Raw genomic sequence first — 11,045 nt, forward strand, 5'->3', positions numbered from 1 at the left:
TCATGATAATGAGAGAATATCTGTTGTCAAAACATCCTGAGGTGGAAATGTTAACAAATAACATTGGTCTATTATTTACCATTATGGATCAATCTTCCACTCCCATTATTTTAACTTCCAGGTCAGTTTTTACATTCAGTATTTCCTGTTCTTTCTAAAGTAGGAATTATTACCAAAGATACAGCATTTATTGTTTATCAGACCTAGTCAGTCAAGGTAATTTCCCCCAGTTTTCCAGATAGAGCTTGACCTAAAATTTCTATTTGATTTACAGGAAATACACCTAACTAAATAACAATACAAGAAGTAGTTTATAAGCAACAACCCTGACAAAAGATAGCATAAGTAGAAGGGAAGTATTTGTGGGGAACAGCATATCCCTTTTTCTCTGGGGTAATGTTGCAGTGCTTTTTGTTTCCTGTAATAGTGCATCACTGCACTACTTGGGATAGACATATTTGGGACAGCATTACCAGTCTTTCATAGGAGCACCTGCATGAAGATTGTACATTATCAATTATCCTTGGTTTTGATATTACTAATATGGAATTTTTTTCTTCTCTACAAAAGTATGAGTCAAAGAATAACCTCGGTAATCAATAATGACTGTTACTAGACAGCTTCCAAAAATCTGAGTGTGGGTATACTTATTTACTGGTTTTAGTGAATGTAAGTTTAGACTAAGTTGTACCAGTCAGCAAATTGTACAGATATATTTCTTTTAACCCCAAGAGTTACTAAAGAAAAATACTACCAACAATAAAGCTAATTAACATTTCATCAGATTAATGCTGTGGGACACTCTATGCACAAATCATCATCTTTGACTTTTCTGCAGAGGTATAAAAAGTAGCATATGATATTAACTCTGAATCCTAGTGATGATTGACTGCAAATATAATGGATTTTCTTCCTTTAAATGTCATCAGTAACATTTAATTTCTTTGAAAATAGACATAATAATCTAAGTCTAAGCAATACTTCTCTTAAGGCTTCTTTTTTTTCTACACTTGTATTTGCATAATTTTCCTAGAAGACATTAAAATTATAATTTTGATAATATTTATTTAATACTAATTGAATTTTAGAATGCTTTTATTTTGCAATCTAATAATTTCTTTTAAGGTTTTTTTGTCCACCTAATACTATAATACTTTGTAACTTATTCTGCAGCAAAATTTCCATGCAAAAGCCTGATTTTCCTAATTCTTTAATTTTAGAATCTTAAAAACTATTCTTCTTTTTAGATAGTTGAATTTCTACTGTATCTGAATGGAGCTAAGTAGTGGGTATTTGTGTCAATCCTAAACATAAAAGCTCTTAGTAGACTTCTAAAAAAGTCTTTCAATTTTTCTTTCTAAAAGGTGAGAAAGCAGGAAAAGAGGAGAGAGAAACTTTGTATGCCAATGTAGCTGAGACCCATCCACAGGATCAGAAAGCAGTGATTGAAATCTAGTTTCAAACTGCACTAGGACTTAATTGTGAGAGACAGAACTATGCACCTGCTGTGAGCAAGGATTGATGGGGCAGGGGGAGGTCTCACACCTGTTACCTGGTAGAAACTGTCCTCAGACAAAAACTTGTTGCCAATGGGGCTTTTCTGTGGAGAACTGACTATATATAGTAATCATTTATGTTGTAGAACTGATCATATACAATGTTGCAACATATTAACTATCATCATTAAAATACATCACACTCTGAATGCAAACAGTGGAACATTTTGAATTTGAAAATTGCATTAATTAGTTTAGTTAATATTTAGAGATGTATTTGTTGGCCAGTGAATACCATACACTTTTAACTCCTATGTTGTTTCCCAGTGTTTTGCCACGCTTGGAGGAGCAGGGTGATGTGCTGGTAAAAGCACATGCAATGGAAGCAGTGGAGAATAAGCAAGGAGAATGCATCAAAGCGGAGGAGACAGGATTACAAGAACAAATTCTGCATGGTATAGAAACTAAGGAAACATGGAAACTAAGAAGTTAACCTGAGAAACCAGAACAAGAAAGGGCATTCCAACACATCCCTGATACAAAAAACATAAGACAAAACTTTCAAAATTAAATTATGCATTTATGATTTATTTCCTTCCTTCCTTCCTTCCTTCCTTCCTTCCTTCCTTCCTTCCTTCCTTCCTTCCTTCCTTCCGCCACTTCCTTCCTTCCTTCCTTCCTTCCTTCCTTCCTTCCTTCCTTCCTTCCTTCCTTCCTTCCTTCCTTCCTTCCTTCCGCCACTTCCTTCCTTCCTTCCTTCCTTCCTTCCTTCCTTCCTTCCTTCCTTCCTTCCTTCCTTCCTTCCTTCCTTCCTTCCTTCCTTCCTTCCGTCACTTCCTTCCTTCCGCCACTTCCTTCCGCCACTTCCTTCCTTCCGCCACTTCCTTCCTTCCGCCACTTCCTTCCTTCCGCCACTTCCTTCCTTCCTTCCTTCCTTCCTTCCTTCCTTCCTTCCTTCCTTCCTTCCGCCACTTCCTTCCTTCCGCCACTTCCTTCCTTCCTTCCTTCCTTCCTTCCTTCCTTCCGCCACTTCCTTCCTTCCTTCCTTCCTTCCTTCCTTCCTTCCGCCACTTCCTTCCTTCCTTCCTTCCTTCCTTCCTTCCTTCCTTCCTTCCTTCCTTCCTTCCTTCCTTCCTTCCTTCCTTCCGCCACTTCCTTCCTTCCACCACTTCCTTCCTTCCTTCCTTCCTTCCTTCCTTTCTTCCTTCCTTCCTTCCGCCACTTCCTTCCTTCCTTCCTTCCTTCCTTCCGCCACTTCCTTCCGCCACTTCCTTCCGCCACTTCCTTCCGCCACTTCCTTCCGCCACTTCCTTCCGCCACTTCCTTCCTTCCGCCACTTCCTTCCTTCCTTCCTTCCTTCCTTCCTTCCTTCCTTCCGCCACTTCCTTCCTTCCTTCCGCCACTTCCTTCCTTCCGCCACTTCCTTCCTTCCGCCACTTCCTTCCTTCCTTCCGCCACTTCCTTCCTTCCTTCCGCCACTTCCTTCCTTCCTTCCTTCCTTCCTTCCTTCCTTCCTTCCTTCCTTCCTTCCTTCCGCCACTTCCTTCCTTCCGCCACTTCCTTCCTTCCGCCACTTCCTTCCTTCCGCCACTTCCTTCCTTCCGCCACTTCCGCCACTTCCGCCACTTCCGCCACTTCCTTCCGCCACTTCCTTCCGCCACTTCCTTCCTTCCTTCCGCCACTTCCTTCCGCCACTTCCTTCCTTCCGCCACTTCCTTCCTTCCTTCTGCCACTTCCTTCCTTCCTTCCTTCCTTCCGCCACTTCCTTCCGCCACTTCTTTCCTTCCTTCCGCCACTTCCTTCCTTCCTTCCTTCCGCCACTTCCTTCCTTCCGCCACTTCCTTCCTTCCTTCCTTCCTTCCTTCCTTCCTTCCTTCCGCCACTTCCTTCCTTCCGCCACTTCCTTCCGCCACTTCCTTCCGCCACTTCCTTCCGCCACTTCCTTCCGCCACTTCCTTCCGCCACTTCCTTCCTTCCTTCCTTCCTTCCTTCCTTCCTTCCTTCCTTCCTTCCTTCCTTCCTTCCTTCCTTCCTTCCTTCCTTCCTTCCTTCCTTCCTTCCTTCCTTCCTTCCGCCACTTCCTTCCGCCACTTCCTTCCGCCACTTCCTTCCGCCACTTCCTTCCTTCCGCCACTTCCTTCCTTCCTTCCGCCACTTCCTTCCGCCACTTCCTTCCGCCACTTCCTTCCTTCCTTCCGCCACTTCCTTCCTTCCGCCACTTCCTTCCTTCCGCCACTTCCTTCCTTCCTTCCGCCACTTCCTTCCGCCACTTCCTTCCGCCACTTCCTTCCTTCCTTCCGCCACTTCCTTCCTTCCGCCACTTCCTTCCTTCCGCCACTTCCTTCCGCCACTTCCTTCGTTCCTTCCTTCCGCCACTTCCTTCCTTCCGCCACTTCCTTCCTTCCGCCACTTCCTTCCGCCACTTCCTTCCGCCACTTCCTTCCTTCCGCCACTTCCTTCCTTCCGCCACTTCCTTCCTTCCTTCCTTCCTTCCTTCCTTCCTTCCTTCCTTCCTTCCTTCCTTCCTTCCTTCCTTCCTTCCTTCCTTCCTTCCTTCCTTCCTTCCTTCCTTCCTTCCTAATTTTCAGAGCAGCTGGAGGAAATCAACCCACTGTATGCCTGAATGGTCCCTGGGCAATACAAATGAGTCATCAATGAGTTTAGTGTGCAGCAGGAAAAAGGTGATATTGGAACAAAATGTTCCGGTGTGTATTTGTGCAGTGTCTAGCATAATGCTCCTGACTGAGGCCTCTGGGAATTCCAGTGATGTAAATATTAACTAATAATAATAAAAGGACAAGCACTTTATTTGCATCCATGTTGCCATCTGTTGTGTAGACTGAATCAATATCAAGTATATGTTCAGCTTCATTTACTTTTTTCTGAGCAGTACACTTCATTTGCTGCAAAAATCCTGACAGTTTGAAAAGCTCCCAGTAAATTTTTAGCATTGAAAGACATTGTCACTTTTTTTTAAATCTTCTTGCTAATCAGCAGTAGCTGTAGGCTGGAATTAGAAATTACATATTGATTTAGGGCAACAAAGATGGTTGGGGAACAGGAGCATGTCTCTAATGAGGAAAGGCTGAGGGAGCTGGGCCTGTTCAGCCTCAAGAAGAGATGACTGAGAGCAGACCTCTTCAATGTCTATCAGTATCTTAAGGGAGATTGTCCAGAGGATGGAGCCAGGCTCTGCCCAGTGTTGCCAAGCAATAGGACAAGAGGCAATGGGCAGAAACTACTGCACAGGAAGTTCCACCTGAATTCAATGAAGAATTTTTTTCACTGTGTGCCAGACCATGCACTGGAACAGGTTGTTTAGAGAAGTGGTGGAGTCTCCCTAACTGGAGATATTCAAGAACCATGTGGGCACAGTTCTGTGTGATATACTTTAGGATGACCCTGCTTGAGCAGGGAGGTTGGACCAGATGATCCACTGTGGTGCCTTCCACCATTCTAAAGCATTCTATGATACAGTTGTTGTGTGATGAAATTAAAAATATAAATAATGATAATTTTCACAGATGTTCTTTGCAAAGAAGATGCGAGACTACTTACACAGCAAATAGAAGCATTTTTCATAGATGATGTGCCATAACTAATGTAGATTTTGCTTTCTTATTTTTACAATGTACTAATAAAGTTCAGTGCTCAATAATTAGTAGTATTTTTGGAAAGACAGAGGAGACCATCAAACTGGCTGTGGCTGTTTGCTAAGCCATTGCCCTTCTCAAACAAGTGTCCAAAACCATTCTCACATTTCTTCAGGTACATGACCTGAATTTTTTCTCCAAATAATAAAGATGCTGATTCTTTGCGGTCAGAGGAGCATGACAGACTGTGAATAAAGCCAATGTGCAGGAGGCTAGATTTAAACAGTCTTGGCATTAAACTTGGCTCAGAGAATAGAGATTCATCCCTGGCCACCTAATGTGTAGATATGAGTCACAGAATCAAAGAATGGTTTGGGTTGCAAGAGATCTTAAAAATCATCTATTTCCAATTCCTCTGCCATAGCTGGAACACCTTCCACCAGACCAGGCTGCTCACAGCCCCATCCAACCTTGCCTTAAACACTTCCAGGGATGATGTATCAACAACTTCTCTGGGCAATCTGTTCCAATACCTCATTGCCTTCTTGAGCAGAGAATTTCTTCCTAACATCTAATCTAAATCTCTTCTCTCTTGTCCTGTCTCTATCTACACATGTAAAAAACTGGCCTCCATGGTCTTTTTGCATCCATCTATTTCATGTTACTATTACAATATGGATTAAAGCATGGCTGATGAAGACTGGAAAATATTAAATGATGGAAAGAGTAATATGTTGCTAGGAAGTTATATGGATGCGTCTAAACTTGAAACAAGCAAAGAAACTTGTGTTTTAGTATGCCCAAATGTGTGGTCACAGACTGAATAAACTGGAAAGTAATAATAATATTCCAGGATTATGGGACTGGGCAAATATAAATTCAATTCTCAGAGTATTCATCAGCTATATGTAAACTGCCATTAAGACATGTGAACTGAAAGTACTGGTATGAATATTGCATATACAAGCAGAAAAACACTGAGTTGGTGTTGGAACCTCATTCAACAACATTGGAGTAGCCTGTAAAGTTCTGTCTCTCCAAAGGGTTCCCTTTTCAGAGGAGAGTTGATCGCAGGGACCATTACTTACTTTATATGATAGCATGTTCTAAAATATTGTAAAAGCAGAAAGATCTTTGTAATATTCTGTAAATGCAATCTCTGTTGACTCCAGGTAAGAAAGAAAGTTAGAAATGGGTGGAAATGGTTGAATTTTGTGTGCAATCTTCATTATGAATGGTATATTAAAAATAGACATATTAGAAGGAGTTCTATACACATGTATATTTTATTTCTTAATGGGAAAGTCAAATTTCTTTTGACTTGTATGTCTAATTTATCTGTTATAGATTTTCCCTCCTGTGTGTGTGGTCAGAAATTTTTCTCAAATCATCGGCTAAGTAGGTGCTTTCTAGATAGTTTCTCATTACCTTCTCATTTAAGGTAGACTCACATAAGGGCAGAGTAGATTTATTGCACTGTAGGGGATGAAATAGGTGAATTAATAGACATTCATATTATTAATTTGTATGAGGGAAGTACAAAAATTATTCATAATGTCCTGTAAATTAAAGCCCTTTCCATGAAACTCCCCTGGAATACTTTTTACTTGCTTTCATTCTACTAATGTCTAAAGAAACTGTAAATTGGTGAACTTATTAAGTCAGGAGGCAAGAACATCTAAGTTGTAGTAAGTTTGGATCCTAACTATATTGTCCTCAGGGTCCCTGATGTGCAAACTCATGCAAATCATCTTTCTTCTGCCTGCTTTTAAGGAAATTCACAATTGTGTATTTTTACAAATTCTGCTCTTTTTTTTTTTTTGGTACAAGGCTTAAACTGGCATAATTTTCTAACTTATGACATTTAAGAAATTTCAGAGGTTTATACTTCTTAGTCATCTTACCAAACTTAACACAGGCCATGGGACTCTTTGAACTAATTTGTGATTCAGATGGAATAGATGCAAATTAAGAATTTAAGTGACAATAATTTTTGGTTATTTTCAGCCCCTTGAACCCTTTCACAATGAAAATGCAACGTCCAGAGTTAAACTCTGACAACACAGCTTTCTTTCCTTAGCTAGTTCTCCTGATTTTGCAAGTGTCATTAAACGATGCACTGGAAAATAGGTTCTAAAAGAAAAAATATGCAGTTATGTTTTAAAATTTCCACTGAGAAAAGAAAGCATAAAAATAAGGCCTGGAAAAAATAAATAATTAAAACGGCACTGGTTTCCATCCAACAGAAGTTAAGGACAAGTCAGTGAGAGTATGCGTAAGAGAATTTGATTTATCTTCACACACCTTTTTATAGCTTGACCTGTAATTACCATGTAAATTCTCTTGAATTTCTCTGGTAAAGGATGAAAAATAGCTATTATCATGCTAGAGGATTTTTTTTTCTTTTTTCAGTTCACAGTCAAAACAATTCTAGGATGAATGAAAGAAAGAAAATTAGCTCAAAACTAAAAGGGTAGATTTTGCTTTCTACTGTTCTTTTGCATTGGTATGGGTATGAATCTTACCCACTGGCAACACGAATGATTGCATTTAATTGGAGCATAATTTATTAAATTAATTCTTTTGCCAGAATTTTAAGTGTTCTGGGAAGGTTGTTTTTCTAAACCCAGAGAAAAGGCAGAAGAATTGGAATTATGTTCACATCTCCTGCCAGAGCAGTTAGCACTGAAAAGCACCTACAGCCCAGACTTTGGAATGGGGTATTTTATGTTTGTTTGCTGCCAAGGTGGCCTATTCTGATGTCACATCTTGACAGCTATCATTTAAGATGGACAAGGGGCAAGGAGCATCTGTTGTTTATAAAATTCAGTAACTGCAGTAGGAAATGACTTTGGGGACAGCATGAATAGCAAATATCACTACAGAGATAGCAGAAGGGGAGAACTTGTTTTAGAATAGGTATTCAGCAGGATAATACTGAAGATACTTAGGGAAAAGGCTGCAGAATATGGCTATGAATCAAACAAAACATGAATGCAAAACAAATGCAATACCATGCTGCTAGCAGGGAAACAGGCATGCGGTGCTTGCCTTGTGAATAAGAGTATGTTATGGAAAAAAATCAGTGATTTTGAGAAAGTTCACACTTTTCTTTCCCATTGTAGCCATCACAGGGTATGTCTAAATTTATGATAAGAAAGAAAAGAGGTTTTCTACCAGGTCAAACAGTTTGGATTTCCCACTTGATTAGTATAGATGCTGGTGATTACAATTTGAATAAAGCTCATTAAACAAAAGCTTTAGTGAAACTAGGATAAATACAGGGAATTGCAGGTTTGACTTTCTGGCTTGACCTCAGACCTGCTTCATCACTGTAGACCTGCACAGAAATTCCTGGGCTATGTCTGATACTTCTTGTTGCATGTGGACCTGATCCTAACCTGGGCTTGCTGATGATTTCCCTTGGATTTGACCTTGGATGTTCCCCATCCCTATAAACTTGTCTGGGGATCTGGACTCTGCATTAACCATGATTATCACCCCCATTTCTGCTGGTATAAAACCAGGCATTTCTAAATTTGGAGAGTATGGGTATGATTTAAAAAAAAAAAAAGAAAAATGAAAAGATGTTACGAATTCTACTGCAGTGATAACCTGCCTGTAAGTCTCTCAAGAGAAGATATTGAAGTGATAAGGATAAAATAAAAGACATTAAAGGAAAGGGGAACCAAGTCTCAACATTTCAAAGTTGTGAGTAGAGCTACAAAAAGGAAACTGAGCAACAGTGAGAGCCCTTGTCAGCACATCACGTGGCGGCAGCAGCAGCAGTTGCCTTCTGTCCATACAATGGAGGCTTTCCAATGAAAGGCTTTCCAATGAAAGCCTCAGTCCCTTGCCCCTTACTAACCTTGTGCACATCAGTTGCACATATTCATACTTAGATTTACAGCAAATCTGTCACTGAATTTGGAATCTGAAGAAAATAAATCTAGAGTCCTCTGTACAGATGCTATTAAAGAAAAATTATGCCTAAGGCATCAGCTTTAACAACAAAGGAGGGCTATGCATGAGCCATTTCTTCTTTATGGTCACGTACAGTTGTAACAGTTGGATAAATTAAACCTTGTTTATGCTTGAATGAATCCATGTGCACGACAAATGAGTGATCAATGGGTTCAGCATGATGCAAAAGAATCATAGGGTTGAAAAGTAGTAGATTCTGGTAAACACTGTGACATCTCAATAGTCTTCTAAGGAGAGCCTCATCATGATCATAAAATGTTGTAGGGAAGGGCTTTAATGGCTGTTTTGATCATTCCTGCTGAAACTAGCTTTTGGAGAAAGAATATGCAAAAATGCAGTAAAGCACTTTGAAATGAGAGGAGGGAGAGCTTAGGAGAGCTCTGCCAAAGGCCTGTCACATTTACTAGTAAAAATACAGGCCACATTACACCCCTTAAACTACTGTTGCACAGACTCCTGGCCAAGGGGTGAGGCTGACTTCTATGCTGTTATAGATAGCTTTTTACAAGTAAGGTTGCTCAGTGTGTATCTATCTGAGTGCATTAGAGAAAAAGAAGGAAAATAAAGAGACATCAGAACTTATGCCAACACATTAAAAAACTTCCCGGAGGAAACTGGCTCAGAAATTATTATCAGACCTGTTTCTTTTAATATTTGTATGAAAGAAGATTTTTTGCTGTATGGGCAGACTTAGGTTAAATTTTTTTTGTTGATTCAATTTCCTATACTAGAAGACTACCCTACCAAAGAGAATATAGCTATTAAATACCTTCTAGTTGTACTTACAATACTTGCAGACATTCCAGTGAAAACTTTCTACTAAAAGTCTGTTTACTGCTCAGACAGCAAATATATGAGAGTAAATTATGAATTTTTAATCTAAGGTACTTGAACCAGATACATGAATTCATTTGCATTTATCAATTTATTGAATTAAAATTTTGTAAAAAAAAATATTACTGCTTTTGAATAAACAGTTCAAATTAAGCATTTAAAATCCATGCAATTGAGAGAAAATATGTGGTGAACAGTCACAGGGAATGAATATAGCTGAGAAAGTATTAAGCTACTCGTGAGCATTTGTTAAATGGTAAAGAGGCTAATTGCCATTAAATTGTTCACTGTTAATCATTTATTCTTCTACACTCCCCAAATCACTCTTATTTTGATCTGATTATGTAGTGCCAATTACAATTATTTAATTTTAGCGAGAAGCATTGAAATAACAGTGATGTCAACTTACAAATAGGAATTTTATGTTGCTGCGGGCATGGCCAGGAAGAAGAGACCATCTCCATTTAGCACAAAGATGCAGAGATAATACAGCATTAAAAAAAACCCAATCAAAACAAAACAAAACAGAAACAACAAAAAAAACCCTTAAAAAACTAGATTTTTTTTTTTCATTGTGAAGTTAATTTTCTACCTAAATTATTAAATAATGAATGGAAAGAAAGTTTGAATATACACTGGCAAGGCAAGTAGAAAAAATATAGTTATAACATCAAGAAATATTAGAAGGTTAAAATACAAATCCAGAAATCTCTCTTACATTGGTATAAAACATTGTAAGTGATAATAATCACTATTTTATTGCAATTCTATTCCCTTCTCAACTTTGATACTCTCTCTGAAAGGATAAAACTTTGCCTTGTGTTATCATGGAGAAGAAATCACCTAGTATTTAAGTAAGACTGAACCAAGATGAAATGGATACACCTTGAAAAGATAATAAGCTATTACCTATTCCAAGTACATTTTCCCCAGATACACAGGGGAATACATGCTTCTAAATTCCTCTTAGTTTGAATGCTCCTCTCTGCCCACTGTGAGTGCATCTCTGGTGTTAATCAGCTTCAATTCCAAGCTCCCCCTGGTGAAGTTGGAACCCTGAGCTTCTCTGCCACTGCAGAATGGTAATTCATGCTAAAACTCACAGTGCTTCAAGCAGCTAACCTGCAAACATATACAG

The sequence above is a fragment of the Zonotrichia albicollis genome, chromosome 2 (genome assembly GCF_047830755.1).
Source record: "Zonotrichia albicollis isolate bZonAlb1 chromosome 2, bZonAlb1.hap1, whole genome shotgun sequence".
Lineage (NCBI taxonomy): Eukaryota > Metazoa > Chordata > Aves > Passeriformes > Passerellidae > Zonotrichia > Zonotrichia albicollis.